The sequence below is a fragment of the Phoca vitulina genome, unplaced genomic scaffold (genome assembly GCF_004348235.1).
Source record: "Phoca vitulina isolate PV1807 unplaced genomic scaffold, GSC_HSeal_1.0 scaffold4, whole genome shotgun sequence".
Taxonomy (NCBI): Eukaryota; Metazoa; Chordata; class Mammalia; order Carnivora; family Phocidae; genus Phoca; species Phoca vitulina.
Window position 1 is genome coordinate 69,666,422 of NW_022589707.1, and position 19,758 is coordinate 69,686,179.

Here is a 19,758-nt window from a genome sequence, read left to right on the forward strand (position 1 = left end):
TTAGTCTTTCAAAGTTATTTTTTTTCTTTTTTTTTTTTTTTGAATTTTTCTTTTTCCCTTTTTCAACCAACATCTCATCATTCCCATTTTTAAAAATCTTTTTTATTTTTCATTTTTAGAGTCATATTCTATCCCTTCATAGTAGTTAACCTTATTTTTGGTTATATATATATATATGAGCACAGCACTGATAACTGGAGCAAGATGGCGGAGGAGGAGGAGACCTGGATTTCATCTGGTCCCAGGAATTCAGCTGGATAGGGATCAAACCATTCTGAACACCTACGAACTCAACAGGAGATCGAAGAAAAGAATAGCAGCAACTCTCTGAACAGAAAAGTGACCACTTTCTGGAAGGTAGGATGTGTGGAGAAGTGAATCTGCTTCTGCCTTATATCAGGCAAATTAGATTTTATATATATATACATATATATACATATAGTTCTCTCTTTAAAATTTTGGGATACAGTCTCTTCTAACAGACCAAAATATACCCTAAATCTCTAGTGTATGGCTTTGTTCTAGTCTCCTGCCTGATCACATTCTCTCACTTTTTTTTTTTTAAATCCTCTTCTTTCTTTTTTCAACCAACTTCTTGTCTTATCAATTCCTTTTATAAAATCTTTTATAATTTTCATCTTTACAGTCATATTCCATCCCTTCATTGTATTTACCCTTATTTTTGTAAAATATAAGTTTTTCTTTCTTTAAAATTTTAGGAGGCACTTTCTTCTAACAGACCAAAATACACCCAAAATCTAGTGTGTGGCACTGATCTATAAACCAGCCTGATCATATTTGATCATATTCTGGTTTTTTTGTTTGTTTTTATCTTTTTCTCTTTTTTTTCCTCTTTTTTCTTTCTTTCCCTTTCTTTTCCCCTGGTTTCAGGTCTCTTCTTATTTGTTCAGTGTATAGTTTTCCAGGGTCATTGTTACCCTGTTAGCATTTTGCTCTCTCATTCATCTATTCTCCTCTGGACAAAATGACAAGACGGAAAAATCACCTCAAAAAAAAGAACAAGAGACAGTACTGACTGCCAGGGACTTAATCAATACAGAGATTAGTAAGATGTCGGAACTAGAGTTCAGAATGACGATTTTAAAGATACAAGCTGGGCTTGAAAAAAGCATGGAAGATAGTAGAGAAACCCTTTCTGGAGAAATAAAAGAACTAAAATCTAACCAAGTTGAAATCAAAAAGGCTATTAATGAGGTGCAATCAAAAATGGAGGCTCTAACTGCTAGGATAAATGAGGCAGAAGAGCGAATTAGTGATATAGAAGACAAAATGATGGAAAATAAAGAAGCTGAGAAAAAGAGAGATAAACAACTACTGGATCACGAGGGCAGAATTCAGGAGATAAGTGATACCATAAGATGAAACAATATTAGAATAATTGGGATCCCAGAAGAAGAAGAAAGAAAGAGGGGGGCAGAAGGTATATTGGAGCAAATTATAGTGGAGAACTTCCCTAATTTGGGGAAGGAAACAGGCATCAAAATCCAGAAGGCACAGAGAACCCCCCTCAAAATCAATAAAAATAGGTCAACACCCCAACATCTAATAGTAATATTTACAAGTCTCAGAGACAAAGAGAAAATCCTGAAAGCAGCTTGGGAGAAGAGATCTGTAACCTACAATGGTAGAAACATTAGATTGGCAATAGACCTATCCACAGATACCTGGCAGGCCAGAAAGGACTGGTATGATATATTCAGAGCACTAAATGAGAAAAATATGCAGCCAAGAATACTATATCCAGCTAGGCTGTCATTGAAAATAGAAGGAGAGAGAAAAAGCTTCCAGGACAAACAAAAACTAAAGGAATTTGCAAACATGAAACCAGCCCTACAGGAAATATTGAAAGAGGTCCTCTAAGCAAAGAGAGAGCCTAAAAGTAACATAGACCAGAAAGGAACACAGACAATATACAGTAACAGTCACCTTACAGGCAATACAATGGCACTAAATTCATACCTTTCAATAGTTACCCTGAATGTAAATGGGCTAAATACCCCAATCAAAAGACACAGGGTATCAGATTGGATAAAAAAACAAGACCCATCAACATGCTGTCTGCAAGAGACTCATTTTATACCCAAAGATACCCCCAGATTGAAAGTGAGGGGGGTGGAAAACAATTTACCATGCTAATGGACACCAAAAGAAAGCTCGGGTGGCAATCCTTATATCAGGCAAATTAGATTTTAAACCAAAGACTGTAGTAAGAGACAAGGAAGGACACTATATCCTACTTAAAGGGACTATCCAACAAGAAGAACTAACAATTGTAAATATCTATGCCCCTAACATGGGAGCAGCCAATTATATAAGCCAATTAATACCAAAAGCAAAGAAACACATTGACAACAATACAATAATAGTGGGGGACTTTAATACCCCCCTCACTGAAATGGACAGATCATCTAAGCAAAAGATCAACAAGGAAATAAAGACTTTAAATGACACTCTGGACCAAATGGACTTCACAGACATATTCAGAACATTCCATCCCAAAGCAACAGAATACACGTTCTTCTCTAGTGCCCATGGAACGTTCTCCAGAATAGATCACATCCTAGGTCACAAATCAGGTCTCAACTGGTACCAAAAGACTGGGATCATTCCCTGCATATTTTCAGACCACAATGCTTTGGAACTAGAATTCAATCACAAGAGGAAAGTTGGAAAGAACTCAAATACATGGAAGCTGAAGAGCATCCTACTAAAGAATGAATGGATCAACCAGGAAATTAAAGAGGAATTTAAAAAAATTCATGGAAACAAATGAAAATGAAAACACAAGTGTTCAAAATCTTTGGGATGCAACAAAGGCAGTCCTAAGAGGAAAGTATACAGCAATATAAAAACAAGAAAGGTCTCAAATACACAACCTAACCCTACACCTAAAGGAGCTGGAGAAAGAACAGCAAATAAAGCCTAAACCCAGCAGGAGAAGAGAAATAATAAAGATCAGAACAGAAATCAATGAAATAGAAACCAAAAGAACAGTACAACAGATCAACAAAACTAGGAGCTGGTTCTTTGAAAGAATTAACAAGATTGATAAACCCCTGGCCAGACTTATCAAAAAGAAAAGAGAAATGACCCAAATAAATAAAATCATGAATGAAGGAGGAGAGATCACAACCAACACCAAAGAAATACAAACAATTATAAGAACATATTATGAGCAACTATATGCCAGCAAATGAGATAATCTGGAAGAAATGGATGCATTTCTAGAGATGTATAAACTACCAAAACTGAACCAGGAAGAAATAGAAAACCTGAACAGGCCCATAACCACTAAGGAAATTGAAGGAGTCATCAAAAATCTCCCAATAAACAAAAGCCCAGGGCCAGATGGCTTCCCGGGGAAATTCTACCAAACATTTCAAGAAGAATTAATACCTATTCTTCTGAAACTGTTCCAAAAAAATAGGAATGGAAGGAAAACTTCCAAACTCATTTTATGAGGCCACCATTACCTTGATCCCCAAACCAGACAAAGACCCCATCAAAAAGGAGAATTACAGACCAATATCCTCGATGAACATGGATGCAAAAATTCTCACCAAAATACTAGCCAATAGGATCTGTACATTAAAAGGATTATTCACCACGACCAAGTGGAATTTATCCCTGGGCTGCAAGGTTGGTTCAACATCTGCAAATTAATCAGTGTGTTACAATACATTAATAAAAGAAAGAACAAGAACCATATGATCCTCTAAATAGATGCAGAAAAAGCATTTGACAAAGTACAGCATCCTTTCTTGATCAAAACTCTTCAGAGTATAGGGATAGAGGGTACATACCTCAATATCATAAAAGCCATCTATGAAAAACCTACAGCGAATATCATTCTCAATGGGGAAAAACTGAAAGCTTTCCCCCTAAGGTCAGGAACGCGGCAGGGATGTCCACTATCACCACTGCTATTCAACATAGTATTAGAAGTCCCAGCCACAGCAATCAGACAACAAAAAGAAATCAAAGGCATCCAAATCGGCAAAGAAGAAGTCAAACTCTCACTGTTTGCAGATGATATGATACTTTATGTGGAAAACCCAAAAGACCCCACCCCAAAACTGCTAGAACTCATACAGGTATTCAGTAAAGTGGCAGGATATAAAATCAATGCACAGAAATCAGTGGCATTCCTATACACAAACAACAAGACAGAAAAAAGAAATTAAGGAGTTGATCCCATTTACAATTGCACCCAAAATCATAAGATTCCTAGGAATAAATCTAACCAAAGAGGCAAAGAATCTGTACTCAGAAAACTATAAAATATTCATGAAAGAAATTGAGGAAGACACAAAGAAATGGAAAAACATTCCATGCTCATGGATTGGAGGAACAAATATTGTGAAGATGTCAATGCCACCTACAGCAATCTACACACTTAATGCAATCCCTATCAAAATACCATCCCCTTTTTTCAAAGAAATGAACAAATAATCCTAAAATTTGTATGGAACCGGAAAAGACCCCAAATAGCCAGAGGAATGTTGAAAAAGAAAAGCAAAGCTGGTGGCATCACAATTCCGGACTTCAAGCTCTATTACAAAGCTGTCATCATCAAGACAGTATGATACTGGCACAAAAACAGACACATAGATCAATGGAGCAGAATAGAGAGCCCAGAAATGGACCCTCAACTATATGGTCAACTAATCTTTGACAAAGCAGGAAAGAATGTCCCATGGAAAAAAGTCTCTTCAACAAATGGTGTTGGGAAAATTGGACAGCCACATGCAGAAGAATGAAACTGGACCATTTCCTTACACACAAAAATAGACTCCAAATGGTTGAAAGACCTCAATGTGAGACAGGAGTCCATCAACATCCTAAAGGAGAACACAGGCAGCAACCTCTTTGCCCTCAGCCGCAGCTTCTTCCTAGAAACATCGCCAAAGGCAAGGGAAGCAAGGGCAAAAATGAACTATTGGGACTTCATCAAGATAAGAAGCTTTTGCACAGCAGAAGGAACAGTCAACAAAACCAAAAGACAACCGACAGAATGGGAGAAGATATTTGCAAATGACGTATCAGATAAAGGGCTGGTATCCAAAATCTATAAAGAACTTATCAAACTCAACACCCAAAGAACAAATGATCCAATCAAGAAATGGGCAGAAGACATGAACAGACATTTTTCTGAAGAAGACATCCAAATGGCCAACAGACACATGAAAAAGTGCTGAACATTGCTCGGCATCAGGGAAATCCAAATCAAAACCTCAATGAGATATCACGTCACACCAGTCAGAATGGCTAAAATTAACAAGTCAGGAAACAACAGATGTTGGTGGGGATGTGGAGAAAGGGGAACCCTCCTACACTGTTGGTGGGAATACAAGCTGGTGCAGTCACTCTGGAAAACAGTATGGAGGTTCCTCAAAAAGTTGAAAATAGAGCTACCATATGACCCAGCAATTGCACTACTGGGTATTTACCCCAAAGATACAAATGTGGGGATCTGAAGGGGTATGTTCACCCAACTTCTGAATATTAGTGTAACCAAGGGTTAGCCCTCTAATCCTGCCCTTTTCTACCTACCCACACTCTTTATGCTATGGCTTAACTACCATGAGTGAGATCCAAGGAGAAATGGCAAATGCTTCTTCCCAAAGAGCACAGAGCAGAAGCAAACAAGGTCCAAGCTTCTTGGTGCCAAAAATAGTTTTAGCTCATCCCTTTCATCAATTCACAAGGGTCTTTAAACATTTTTAGAACTCCTTGCTTAGTCACAACATGCACATTTTGTGCCCCTTTGTTTTGTGTACAACTTTCCAGATTTAATTCTACACCTGCCTCACAATACCCTTCCATGTTTAGTAAATTATTCAGGATTAACTTTTTTTTTTTTTTTGATGTAAGTTTGCTTGTGTCACTTTGTTCTTCTGATAATTGTTTTACTTAATTTACACAATTATATAAATCACTTCTCGTTCTTGGTTCAAAAGAATGGGCATATCACTACTAGTCACCTCTGGCTTTCCACATTATTCCTTAAAAACCTATGAAATTAAGCTGATCAAATTTCAAAGTATTTAAATTACTGATACAATTGAAATCGAGATTATTTGTCTTTTGTAAATTTTTTTCTTCTTCTTTGTGATTTACAGGATACTAGACCAAGGATATGGACCTAAGAAGTCATGGATATTTTCTCAACTGATTTCCTAGGAATACATATAAATTACGTACATACATGAATTTAATATGAAGTCAGAGGAGAAACACAGTGTTCTAAGATGTTAGAAAAGATCAACTCTTTTTGCAGAGTATCAGGAACATCACCAAAAAGATGGCATTAAAAGAAACTTGATGAAAGCTACCTACCACCCAAAATGTAGTCATTTGGGAGAGTCTTGCAGCAATCATGTAGTTATTTTAGTATCTCTTCCCACAGTATTTCTCAATTTCATTTTCAGGCTTAAAATATCTATCTTTCCTTTAGTATTATAAATTTCAACAAAAAGTTATGATTCAAATTCCATGACATTATTGCTCTAGAATGATGAACAAAATTTCAAGAATATTTGAAAAACTGAATGTCATTTACTTAAGAGTACATACACCATAAAAAAAAAGTACACCAACATATATGATTCATTTCTACCAGTTGTAATTATTATCACTTTCAAAACTCAAATTTTTCTACTTTTAGCATGAACATTCACTTCAAATTAGTTCCTGGTCCTTTTGATGTGACCCTAAAAATCTCTGATTATCTTTGTTACTACCCTGTGTGACGCCATGTTCCATGCTTAACTTGGACATTTTCTGCTCCAGAATTAGAGTCAGCCATTTCTCTAAGAGATACTCATTTCACATAGTAGGAAAAATAATGAAGACCCCAATCTGGGAAATAAAAACTGTTAATACTCATTAATACTCAGTTGGCCCTTCTTCTTAGGCCTTTACTGTGAACTAAGTAAAGAAGCTAAGTTGATGATAGATGCTTTTTTTTTTTTAAGATTTTTATTTTTTTATTTGACTTAGAGAACAAGCAGGGGGGAGTGGCAGGCAAAGGGAGAGGGAGAATCAGGCTCCCCACTGAGTAGGGACCTGATGTAGGGCTCCATGCCAGGACTCCCGATCATGACCTGAGCCGAAGGCAGATGCTTAACAAAATGAGCCATCCGGGTGCCCTAGACAGACACTTTAAAGAGATCTAAGGCTTCATGAAGTCTTATTGATACCACTTCCATTCAAATTTAGGACTACCAGACTTTTTATAGGTCTTCTACATTACATTCCTATCTCCCTTCTTTTGTAACCAGAATCCAAGTTCTCCAGGGCACACAAGATAATAGAGTTTGTATATTCCATTAGCATTATTTTAAATTTATCCCACATTATACACACAACATTCCCAGGAAAATGACATTAATTCTCCCATCACATAAGTAATCACTGAGAACAGTTTAACTTTTTGCATGTGTTGTCCCAATTTCTCACAGTTTCAATAGTTGTATTATATCTACAATGTCTGGTCATGCAATCATTGTTTGCCATTCTCCGTCATGTTTAAGCCTTGCTCAATTTTAATTCTGTGAGTAACTACATGCTTAACTTTCACCAATCTCCCTGTGTCAATGCCTTTAGAGCCATTTGGTTATCTGAAGACTGTTCTCTAGATTTCTTGGGAAGGCTACAGAAAAAAATAATCCCCGAGTTCTTCCATGTTGATACAAATTTGTTCATGCCTTTATACTAGAAAGTCAGTTTTGGTGGATTTTATGTTGACTCAAATTTTTTTTATTTTCTTGAATGTATTAATATATTACTCCATTATTTTTGTACAAAAAAAAAAAAACCTTACTGTTGAAAATCTAATGATAATTTAAGTTTTTGTCTTGATGCCCAATTGAGCTTTTGCTTTTAAAAATCTTTTCAAGTGTAATGATTTTAATAAAATATGTCTTGGGGTTAGTCACTCTGGATCTTCTTTAGTATGAATTTACACTATTTTAACTTCAGGAAAATTTTCTTAAGTTATAGTTTGTTTTTGTGTGTGTTATTTTTCCATGCTTTGGGTTTCTTCTTTAGAAAGTCATATCATGTGTATTTTGATCTTCTTTGCCTGGCTTCAGTAACCATCACTTTTCATTGAAACCTTATCTTTTTGTTTTTTAAAATAGTCAAATTTTAAAGTTCAAATTTAAAAAAAAGCATTTTCTACTTTACTTGTTTTTTAAATTATGTTGTCATTAATTTTTTCTTTTAATTCTTTCCTGAGTAATATCACTTTGATTATGTTTATTCTAATTCTCATTTATATTATTTTTTGTCTACTACCGTTTTCAATTGGCTTATAACTTATCCTAAAATTTTTATTTTCCATAGAGATGTTATTCTCTACCATATTATCTTTTGTTCTTATAATACATATGTATGGAATTTGACCTTGATAATTATCTGTTGCTTATTTTTATGCAAAATAGTTTTCTGAACTTTTAAAAGGAGACATGGTTCTGAAACTTTTTGAATTTAGTGCTCCATTTTGTTATTTTTTTGAGTGAGAAAAAAAAATACTAGCATGTTTTCTGAGATTTCCTGGGTCTCTTAAACTTTACCTACTTTTATCTGGACATTTTCTTCTTTCCTCTCTGTTCTTATCTTGCTTAATTTTTATTACACTCTCAGCAGTTTCTCTTCAGGGTAGTCAGCTTGCAGAGCTCTTAAAGACTTTAGTGTTTATGGTGGATCCCATGTACTCATCCACAATTTCACCCGGCAGACCTCCTCCCCATGGCAGCTAATGTTCTCAGGTTGACTCACAGCAATTTCTACTGCTCTTGGGTGTGTCAGGTTGGCCCACAGATTTCTACTGCTCTTGGGTGTGTCAGATGCCTTGTAGATTCCCTTTGCTTTCAGCCTCACATATGTGGATGCCATGCAGGTTTGGTGGGTTTTTTTGGTTGCTTTTTTTCTTTTTTAATTCAACCTACTTGTATTTTGGGATTCACGGGGATAACTTGCCACCTAGTTATGTTGTAAATACTTTCCATGAGTTTTTGTTTTTGCTAGATAATTTTACTGTTTTTTTTTTTTCAAATATGAGAATTGAAAAAGATTAAAGCATTGTCACTACTACCATTTGTCAAGAATACTCCATGGTTAACATTTCCTCAAACATTTAATGTATTCCTTATTGGGAATCTTTCTCTGGATATCCAGACAGCTATAGTGCTAAATATGAAACTTCTTTCTAGAGATTCAAACTTCCTGAGATTATCTAAATTTTTTCTAGTATTTTTTCTATTGTCTAATTTTTTATTGGATAATTGGTTTTTTTCTGCTTGTTTTATACTTGTTTTGCTACCTGATTTTTTCCTTTTTACATACTAATTTGAAATTATCATTCTCATTTTCTTTTTTAGAAGTCACTTTAAAGATCTACTGATTTTGTTTGCTCTATAAGGTCTCTCTAATTGCATGGTTGAGATGGTGGGAAAATGAGGAAAAGCCCCAAAGTCCTAGAAAGTTAAGAAAATACAAACCCACTTCCACCACACTGCCACACACATAAAATATATATAATTTTTATAATAATATATAATTGTAACAATATATAATTTTTCCAACTTAGGTTTGTGAGTTTATTTTTTGGTTTTTAAAATTATAACCAAATCAATAGGCATTGTATAAGTTAGGTTAAATAACCTGTTAAATAAATACTACCCAAAGTAATAATCCTAAGACATGACAGACCACCGATGAAAATCAAAATGGATACTCCAGGTTGGCTGACACTTCCCCTCTAATCTCAAAAGGTTTTCAAGAATGTCCTGGTTATCACTTTCAAGTAGGCAGAGGAGAGAAGAAGTGGTGGAGAAAAAGCCCAACTTCTTCCAAAACACATTTTATTTTTGAGAACCAGTACTATGCCTGGAGATGGATATGATGGAAAATGTAGTCCCCATCTATTCAGCTCCTTTCTAATATTCTACACTATAGCACAGTACAGTCTTGAATCTCTGTCAAGTGTTTTGGATGACTATCCAAACATTCATGGGCAGTCAAATAAATGTGATTAAAGTGATCATCACTAGGGATGAAAAAAACACAACTAAGCCAAGATAGTGTTTGTTTATTCTCACTCTCATTAGCAGCTCAAGGTCTCTTAAACGTCTTTCTTTTTAATCTTAAAAAGATTTATTCAATGAAACAAATTTGTTTTGTCAAAAGAACGAAAGAACTCTAGCCTAGTTGGACTGTCATTGATCTGACATCAGCAGAGTGCCTGGCTTGACCATTTCCTGACTTTGTTTCCCTGGACAAATTATTTGATCTTTCTTTGCTGCATTCTCTTGAGCTGTGAAATAGACCTATAAATAGGACTTAACTCACAGAGTATTAGTGAAGAATAGATAAATTATTATTTATAAAGCACATAGAATAGAGACTGGTGCAAAAAAAAAAAAAAACACCAAAAAACAAACAAACTAACAAACAAAAAAAACCCCAACTACCACTAGTTGTTTTTGTTTTATGATTATTATTGTTGGACATTCTCTAATTACCTACAAAAATTTGTGTTGGGAATTAAATGAAATAGCATTTACAAAATATTTTGAAAATAATAGATTCCCTGCAAATGGAAGGTATTCTTACCATAGGTCAATGCTGTTTAGCTGTGACAAATACCATGAATTTCCCATTCAGCTATTCTTTTCACTCACCCTGATTCTTTAAATTGGTGGCAAGTGGGTGCTCCTGTCTTAATAAATTAATCTTGGACAAGGTTCCATTCCCTATAGGCGTACACTAGTGTGAGCGTGTTTCTTCTTAGAGATCTCACGAAACACATGGATCTTGTTAAGTCCCAGGGTGAAACAGTAACAGAAAGCACTAATATAAAACCTGCATATTTCCTCTGTGAACAACCTATTTCAAGAATGATATCAGCCATTCCTTGAAATAGTCCATGTGGTGCATAATAACCCTACTGTATCTCAGAATAGGATTTCTTTAGTCATTTACATGATAGTTTAGAAGGACATATATCTTGTGAAGCCAGAGTACAATTTTAAGTCCTCAAAGATAACCACTACTTTAGAGGGAGGCATAACAAAGAATTTAACCAAAATGATGACACAACCCTGCAAGAATAGATCCATACAAAGTTTGTCATAATTTACACCCAATCTCTACAAACTGCTTAAAAAAAAAAAAAAATCAAAGAAGATACAATAAAATAGCTGCCAAATGGAATAGTCTGTGTGCTTTAGCCTAGTGGTATGGTAAGTGGTTTACAGATTGATTATCTATGAAAAACAAAGATTCTTTTTATATTCTCCAAGGAAATTTAGGCAGTTAGATATTCTATTATTATCTCCTATTATATTATTAAAGTCAGGAATTGGAGATGTGGGATGCATGAATTTCCATATTTTGTAAGAAATCATGTAAACTTCTAAAATATAGTTCTCAGTAAAAGATATTATCTTTGGAATGCCATTAATATTGTATGCTTATTTTCCCAGTGCCTTCTAAATATAAGTGTTCCCTATAGACTTGGCTCTGTTTAAGTGTATGTTCTCCCAATTGCCTATTTCTTATCAAAGAGTTTAGAACTTAGTTGACAGCACACTTCTGGATCAGACTAACTCTTTTCTTTCACTATACTGAGAAACAATCTGTGGTTCAGAGGAGTTAATTACCAAGAATGCAAAATAATGCCTTAACATATGCTCAAAAGTGATCTTACCAAATACATGATTGAATTAGTGTCACCTATTCAATGGAAAAACTGGCATAGAATACGTTTTTGCTCTTGATCCCTACTTTCTTGATTAAAAACTTAATGCTCAGGCTCCAGCCTTTTGTCATGATGTAATAGGTTTTAAATAGAGGTGTAAAGCCAATCTAAGTGAACAATGATTTGCATATCTTGGTTTGGGCTGTCAGAATGAACTGTGGGAACATAATTTCAGTGCTATGATTTTTCTGTATTTTATGTTTTCCCCCTATGGTAAACAATGACATTTATGTTTGCTATTTCCTTTGAACTTTGAAAGAACTTTGTGAGACATAGACAGGGCAGCTATTATTATGAGAAAAGTGAGAATCTAGGGTGTTACAAAACCTGTTAGGAATTTTGGGGAGGCATTTTCATATAGCCATGAATAGTTTATTTTTCTCTTTTACTCATTGGAAAGTCAGAACAATATTTTATGTATAAATGTAAATATATTACACTGTTATGTATGTATATAAGTTGAGGACAGTGAAGATGTGTGACTCTCTCTCTTATCATAATCTCTTTACTACTAAGATTCTGTATGTCTAGATGTGTGTATAGGTCTCTTCCAGGAGCTTATTTGTGGACAGTCTACAAAGCCTACTGGGATATATCATAATTCAAGAAAACAGAAAAACTATTGAAAATGAAAGTATTAAAAGAAAGACTGATAAAATCATGAAGACAAAATATATTTTTCCAGATAATCTTTAGTGAATTGTGTCTCAGTGCTCTGAAGAAAATTAACTAAAAAACAAAACAAAAAAGACAAAAAAAAAACTTTTACTATTTTTCCTCCCAACACACAAAAGTCCAGAACCAGATGGCTTCACTGGTCAAATGTACCAAACATTTTAAGAAGAATTAATACCACTCCTTCTCAAACTCTACTGAAAAACAGAAGAGGAGGAAACACTTTTTAACTTATTTTACAAGGTCAGCTTTACCCTGAGATGAAAACCAGACAAGGATGCCACAAGAAAACAAAATTATGGGCCAATGTTCCCAATGACAATAGATGCAAAATCTTCAACATAATATGAGTAAATCCATTTCAACAATACACTAAAAGATCAAGTGGGATTTATTCCAGGCATGCAAGGAAGGTTCAACATTTCCAAATCAATCCATATGATACATCACACTAACAAAATGAAGGATCAAAACCAACAAAATGAAACAAAATGAACAACAATGAAATAAAAAAAATCATATGACCATCTCAATAGAAGCAGTAAAATCTTTAACAAAATTCGACGTCCATTTATGATAAAAACGCTCAAAAAGTAGGTATAGAGGGAACTACTTAACATAATAAAGAGCATATTGGTCTTACACCTAATGTCATACTCTATGGTGAAAACCTTCAAGGTTTTCTTCTAAGATTAGAAACAAGACAAGGGGGTGCCCGGGTGGCTCAGTTGGTTGAGGGACTGCCTTCAGCTCAGGTCATGATCCCGGGGTCCTGGGATCAAGTCCCACATCAGGCATTCCCTTCCTCTGCGGGGAGCCTGCTTCTCCCTCTGCCTCTGCCTGCCACTCTCTCTGCTTGTGCTGTCTCTCTGTCAAATAAATAAATAAAATCTTTAAAAAAAAAAAAAAAAAGTAAGACAAGGATGTCCACTCTCACCACTTCTATTTAACATAGTAGTGGAAGTCTTAGCCAGAGCAATTAGGCCAGAAAAAGAAATAAATGAATCCAAATCAGAAGGGAAGAAGTAAAACTTTCTCTATTTGTAGGTGACATGATATTATATGGAGAAAACTCTATAAAGATTCCACCAAAAAACTGTTAGAATAAATGAATTTAATGAAGTTGCAGGACACAAAAATCAATATATAAAAATCAGTTGCATTTTTAAAAATTTTTTTTTTTTTAAGATTTTATTTATTTGTGAGAGAGACAATGAGAGACAGAGAGCATGAGAGGGAGGAGGGTCAGAGGGAGAAGCAGACTCCCTGTTGAGCAGGGAGCCTGATGTGGGACTCGATCCCGAGACTCCAGGATCATGACCTGAGCCGAAGGCAGTCGCTTAACCAACTGAGCCACCCAGGCGCCCTCAGTTGCGTTTTTATAGACCAATGATGAACTATAAGAAAGCAAAATTGAGGGAAAAAAATCTCATTTACAATTACAAGAGAAAGAATCAAGTACCTAGGATTCAATTAGCTAAGGAGGTAAAAGGCCCATATACAGAAAACTGTAAGACACTGATTGAAGAAACTGAAGATGACACAAATAAATGGAAAGATATTCTGAGCTCATGGATTAGAATTATTATTGTTAAAATGATCATACTACCTAAAACAATTTATAGGGCGCCTGAGTGGCTCAGTCGTTAAGCGTCTGCCTTTGGCTCAGGTCAAGATCCCGGGGTCCTGGGATCGAGGCCCGCATCGGGCTCTCTGCTCCACAGGAAGCCTGCTTCTCCCTCTCCCACTCCCTCTGCTTGTGTTCCCTCTCTCACTGTGTCTCTCTCTGTCAAATAAATAAATAAAATCTTAAAAAATAAAAAAATAAAAAAATAAAAAAATAAAACAATTTATAGATTCAATGCAATCCCTGTCATAATTCCAATGGTATTTTTTCATAGAAATAGAACAAGGAATACTAAAATTTGTAATGAACCAAAGAAGACTCCTCACCCCCCAAGTAGCCAAAGTAATCTTGGGACTACTGAAGATGATTTTTTTGGATTTGACAGCAAAAAGCAAAGATACCAAAATCAAAAATTTAAAAAGTGGGGCATCAAACTAAAAACCTTCTGCACAGCAAAGAAAACCGTCAACAAAGTAAAAGGTCAACTTACCGTATGGGAGAAAATATTTGCAGATTATATACCCAGTAAAGAATATCCAAATACATAAAGAACTCACAGAATAAAAACCAATCTAATAAAAAAGAACATCTGAATAGACATTTTTCCCAAAGAAGACATACAGATGGTCAAACGGTACATGAAGAGATGCTCAACATCACTAATCATCAGGGGAAAAAAAAAAAAATCAAAACCACAATGAGGTATCACCTCACACGTGTTAGAATGGCTATTATCAAAAAGACAAGAAAGATCAACTGTTGGTGAGGATGTGGAGAAAAAGGAATCTTTTTGCACTGTTGGTGGGAATGTAAATTGGTGCAGCCACAAGGGAAAACAGAAATGAGGTTCTTCAAAAACCTCAAAATTGAACTGCCATATGATCCAACAATTCTACTTCTGGATATTTATCCAAAGGAAATAAAAACACTAAGGTGAAATGATTTCTGCATCTCCATGTTCATCACAGAATTATTTACAATAGCCAAGACAGGAAAACAACCTGTGTCCATTGAATGGTTGAATGGATTAAGAAAATGTGACACACACACACACACACACAGACACACACACACACTGGGGTATTATTTAGCCATAAAGAAAATGTAGGAAATCCTATCATTTACAACAATATGGATGAGGGCATTATGCTAAGTGAAGTAAGTCAGAGAAAGACAAATGCCTTACGATTTCACGCATATGTGTAATCTAAAAATCGAAGTAACAACAACAATCAAAAAAAACCAAAACAGACCCTGTCCTGTGACAGCAATGCTATCAAGACTGGCTGGAAGCACCCAGGGATTACCATTAAGTAGTTGGTCTTATGGTAGTGTAACAGCAAACTAGAGGTGTCTTGACAGACGGGCACTATTCTGGGCTTTGGGATCAGGGGAAATCTTGCTGACCAGTAAATGCCTCCAAGGCCAGAAAATTTGGGAAAACTTGTCCAAGAAAACACCTCTAAGTGAGAATAATTTTGAAGACAATTTCAGGTCTTACTGAAGATAGAGAATAGAATCAAAAAACTCATGAATATGTAACTCAGGGTATGAATTTAGCCCTGTTATTTCTTGGTACAATTGCCTACAGATAGTTGAGATCAGATAAGAATGGTTATAAAAATAAAATAAATGCTTTATTATACTTCCATTTAATCCTATAGATAAATACAATATACAGGAAAATGGTCTTAATAAAATTGAATAGAAAAAGAAAATGAATAGAGAACATCAGTGACATCATTGACATGGCAGTTGTAAATGATAAAGCATGGAATTGAAACCAAATAGATTCAGAAATAGTATTGTTTGTTTTCTAGTTCTTAATTCACTATTTTCTTTTTTTGCCAGCTCTATGGCATCAGATATCGTGTGCTTAGCTTTGGCAATTCCACATTTTTTAAAAGAAAACACTGTAATTTTTATACAACTCAGTTACAAAAACAGCATAGTAACTAAGCACATTTAGTGTAGAAGGATTCAATTTTTAAAATTCAAAGAATCATTTTCTTTTTCATTATAAAAATATATGCTTATATAAAAATACCAAAACACATAAAAGATTTTAAAATGAAAAATAAGAGATTCCAAACACCACCAGTCTCCAAAAATATCCTCGTTACTGGTTTCTTGTATATGTGTCCAAAAATATTTTGTGAACAATTGTATTTTTGATACAAAGTCAATCAAATGAACATAGTTCTGCAATTTTTTCCTGTAACGACTTAAACTGTCTTGGGTCTATTTCCCGGTATAAAAATAAATATATGAATGTATTATGCCATTAAGTACATATGTTTCTACTGCAAAGAATGCTGCCTTCAAAATTGTTTTTTATAACTTCCCATGGAAGTATAATCATAGAATAAACTACTGAAGATGGAATTGTTGGGTTAAAAGGTATGTGAGTTTTCAATTTTGATAGTTATTGACAAAGGGCACTCTAAGTATGTTTAAATTTCTGTCCATAGAAAGAAAACCATTTCTTAGTAGTTTCAGCATTCACACACATGCAGGGGCCTGCACACCTGTGCATGCACGTGCACGCGCGTGCGCGCACACACACACACACACAGAGTATTTCCTTGAATCAGTATGAAGGTCTTTCATTGTATGTCAAGTGGTCCAGATGTTCATGTAGTTTTGGCTGTTTGTTTTTTTCTTCCTGTGAAGTACATATTGTAATCCTTGAACATATATGCCCCATTCTATTTAGTTGAAATGGAGATCTTTGTTTTTCAAATTGATTAGTGAGCTTTTATAATGTAGGAGTCTTTTCTGTACATCATTTTTTGCAAATACATTTCCTGATTTTCTTTAAACATTGTGAGAATGAAAAGTATTACAGATTTGTAAGATTTATTCACATATTTAAAAATTATATAAAGTCTATTTTCTAAATTTTATTTTATTGTTATGTTAGTCACCATACAATACATCATTAGTTTTTGATGTAGTGATCCATACTTCATTGTAAAGTCTACCATAAAATCCTCCTAGTATTTTATGATGATCTTTAAATCTTTGATTAATCAGAAATACAGTAAGGTATACAACTTATTTTCCCCTAATGTACTCTCAATGTAGAAGCATACTTCATTAAATAATTTATTTTATCCCCAGTGATTATCCCCTATATTTGCAACTTCCTGTCAACATTTCTTCATTACTAAAGATTATCAAGTGAATTTTTAAATTTATGAAGGAGATTAATTGCATATTATATCAGATTTTAGTGATAATCCTTTTATTATTATCAAGTTGTTTCTTCTCTTGAAAAAATCACTTATTGAAAAACATACAGCTAATTGAGGAGAAGATAGAAGAGTAAATTTATGACTTCAGGAATAAGTAATGGTTTCCTAAATAGGACAGAAAGATTACCCATAAGGAAAATAAATGAGAGTTACATTAAAAATTAACTATTTCTTTTCACTAAAATACAGCAATAAGAAAATAAAAAAGCAAGACATGAAGTGGAGAAAAATATTTGCAGTACATATTACCAAAGAAAACTCATATAAACTTCTATAAATCTAAAAAAAAAAAGAAAGGGTCAAGAGAAAATCACCTTGAAAAATCACTTCAATAAAGATCATAATCAAATGGTTAATAAATGTAAGGAAGGATGTTTACCCGCATCACTTACTTTAAATGCAGAGTTACACTCGCAGCTAGAGAGGTGGACTGGCCTACCCACCCAGCCAAGGGGCAGCCCATTTGGCTCTCAGCAGGCACGCTGGGTGTGGGGTTTTGGCAATTGCTAACACTATCTGCTGTGTAGAGGCCATAGAGGGCCTCCAGCTGCCTTCTCCTTGCCTTCAGCCATGGCTGCAGCCTCCTCAGTCCAGAGACCTCTGTCTGGGCAGGCCACGCTCTGTGCCTGCCAGCAGCATCAAGCTTGACACACACTTGTAGGTTCTTTACCAGGACATGCAGAGACTGATGCATAACCTTTTGCACCCCCCTCCCACTCCTAACCCCCCAGGTCTTCAGTCTCCTGAAACCAGCAGACATCTACACCAATAACAAGATGAGCCTGAGTGATGCTGAGATCTACAGCTTCGACTCTGACTCCATGCTGACATAGTACACAGATGCACTACAATGGGGGATGTTCAGTGCCACACCATGACATCCTGCCTGAGCACAAATACCCAGGGGGGATTCAAAGGGATGACTACTACTCCAACTTTGCTATCTGTGTACTCCAAGACATTCATAGGGGCCTCCAGATAAAGACAGAGGCCTTCCATTATGTGCAACTGGGGACTACCTACAGGGGCCTCTAATTGTGCAGGACCAGGAAGTGACTGATCTATATGGGAGCACCGAGCATACTCCACTGCAGCAGATCGGTGGCTTCTAGAGCAAAAGTCCCTCCATCCAGTAGTTCACTGACATCTTCCTGTTGCCAGAGATGGCATTGCTCTCCTGCCTGGTGGACCACTACCTGGCCCATAACATGGAGTTGGTCCAAGTGAGCCTCTACAGGATGTGATACATGTTGGTTGAGATGTGCCATAAAGGGTCTCATATACCAGTGGATCCAGCGAGACATGGAGAAGTTCCTCCTGAGAGAGGAGGAAATCTTTGCCATCTTGAGCAGCCTGGTGGCCCATGGGAAACAGGTGGCCTTCCTTACCAACAGTCCCTTCAGCTTCATGGACAAGGTGATGTGACACATGGTAGGTCTCAAATGGTGTCAACTCTTCAAGGAGGTCATTGCCCAGGTGAACAAGCACAAATTTTTCACTGACAGGTATAAGCTTTCAGAAAATTCAATGAGAAATTCTCCCACCAGTGAAAAAAAGGCCAAGATCTATTGGGGGGTGGGAACTGTTGGGCTCCCTATACCTGGTTTATGGCAACCCCTGTGTGTTCTCCTTCAGAGACCACCTCTACAGGGAGCTGGCCGATCGGCTGCTGTTGAACAGCTTGTGCCCAGGCCATTGTCATCTCCAGCCTGGAGTGGGAGATCCACATCATCGATGCAGAACAGAGCCTATATTCATGGACTCAGCAGCAGTGCTCACTGGACTGCTAGAGCACAGACAGACCTTGAGGACACAGAGTCATGGCAGGTGCAAGGTGTTTGGATGAAGGAGCAGGAGGAGCTGAGAGGCATCACTAAGGTTTTGCTTAACGTTCAGGTGGGAGTGTCTTCCATAACCCCACCTACTTCTTGTGGTGCCTCTGCACCTCTGACCTCAGCATGCCTCACTTAGCTACCTGCTTAACTGCATGGATTTCATCTCCTTCCCGTACTACACACCCCTGCTGCACAAGTGCCCAGCTCTGGAGCCACTTCATACATTCTTCCTTGGCGACATGGCCCATGTCTGCTAAGGGTGACATTTTCAGGAACTAGCCCCAGCCCTCCTGGCCTGCCCACTCTGGGCATCTGTTCAGTGGTCTCCCTCCCAGAAAAAAATTTAAAAATTTACAATAAAAATAAAGAAGCACCTTTCACTGCACAGCATCAAAATGGCTAAAACAAAGAAGATACCAAGTGCTGACAGCATATGGGGAAACTGGAACTCTCCCACACTGCTAGTAGGAGTGTAAATTTTACATCCATGCTGGAAGACTGTTTGGCAGGATCTACTAAGGCTGAATATACAGAATCATCATGACCAAAATATCCATTCCTTTTATCGATTCAAGA

The 19,758-nt window shown here is 36.1% G+C and overlaps 1 pseudogene; it reads left to right on the top strand.

The window, feature by feature from the left end:
• LOC116630916 overlaps positions 1–19,318 on the top strand; it is a 48,386-nt pseudogene extending 29,068 nt beyond the window's left edge.
• Positions 19,319–19,758: the final 440 nt, after the last annotated feature.